Source organism: Haliaeetus leucocephalus, unplaced genomic scaffold, assembly GCF_000737465.1.
Source record: "Haliaeetus leucocephalus isolate CR32 unplaced genomic scaffold, Haliaeetus_leucocephalus-4.0 Scaffold120, whole genome shotgun sequence".
NCBI classification, from domain to species: domain Eukaryota; kingdom Metazoa; phylum Chordata; class Aves; order Accipitriformes; family Accipitridae; genus Haliaeetus; species Haliaeetus leucocephalus.
The window spans coordinates 2503590-2503964 of NW_010972556.1; the positions used below are offsets into that span (position 1 = coordinate 2503590).

Below are 375 nucleotides of genomic sequence, written 5' to 3' on the forward strand. Positions count from 1 at the left end.
GGCCTGGTGCTCCGGGGCGGCCGCGGGGGCTCGGTGGGCGGGGTGAGGAGGCAGCGGGGTGCCACTGCCCGCCGCCGGTGGGCTGCCCGGCGTCCTGTAGTGAGCGGAGCTGCCCGTAGGTGGAAGCCTCCCCTCAGCCCCCCGCCGGCTGCGGGGCAGCACGGGCACCGCCGTGCCGGGGCCGCAGGGCTGGCCCGCCCCGGCCACAGGCGAGGGGAGCCCCTGCGTCTGGGCAGAGGCTCCTCGGCCGCTTCTGGGGTTGTTTTCGGAGGAGGTCGTCGCTCGTGGAGGGGGCCGCTTACAGCGTCCGTTCCGCAGCGGGGCTGCCCGCGCCGCGCCCCTCGGCCTCGCCGCCGGGGCTCCCTCCGGCCGCCG

General features: G+C 79.5%; 1 protein-coding gene across 1 annotated transcript in view; it reads left to right on the forward strand.

Moving 5' to 3' along the window:
* Window positions 1–375, forward strand: part of RICTOR (RPTOR independent companion of MTOR, complex 2) — an 84968-nt gene that overhangs the window by 402 nt on the left and 84191 nt on the right. The window lies entirely within an intron of this gene.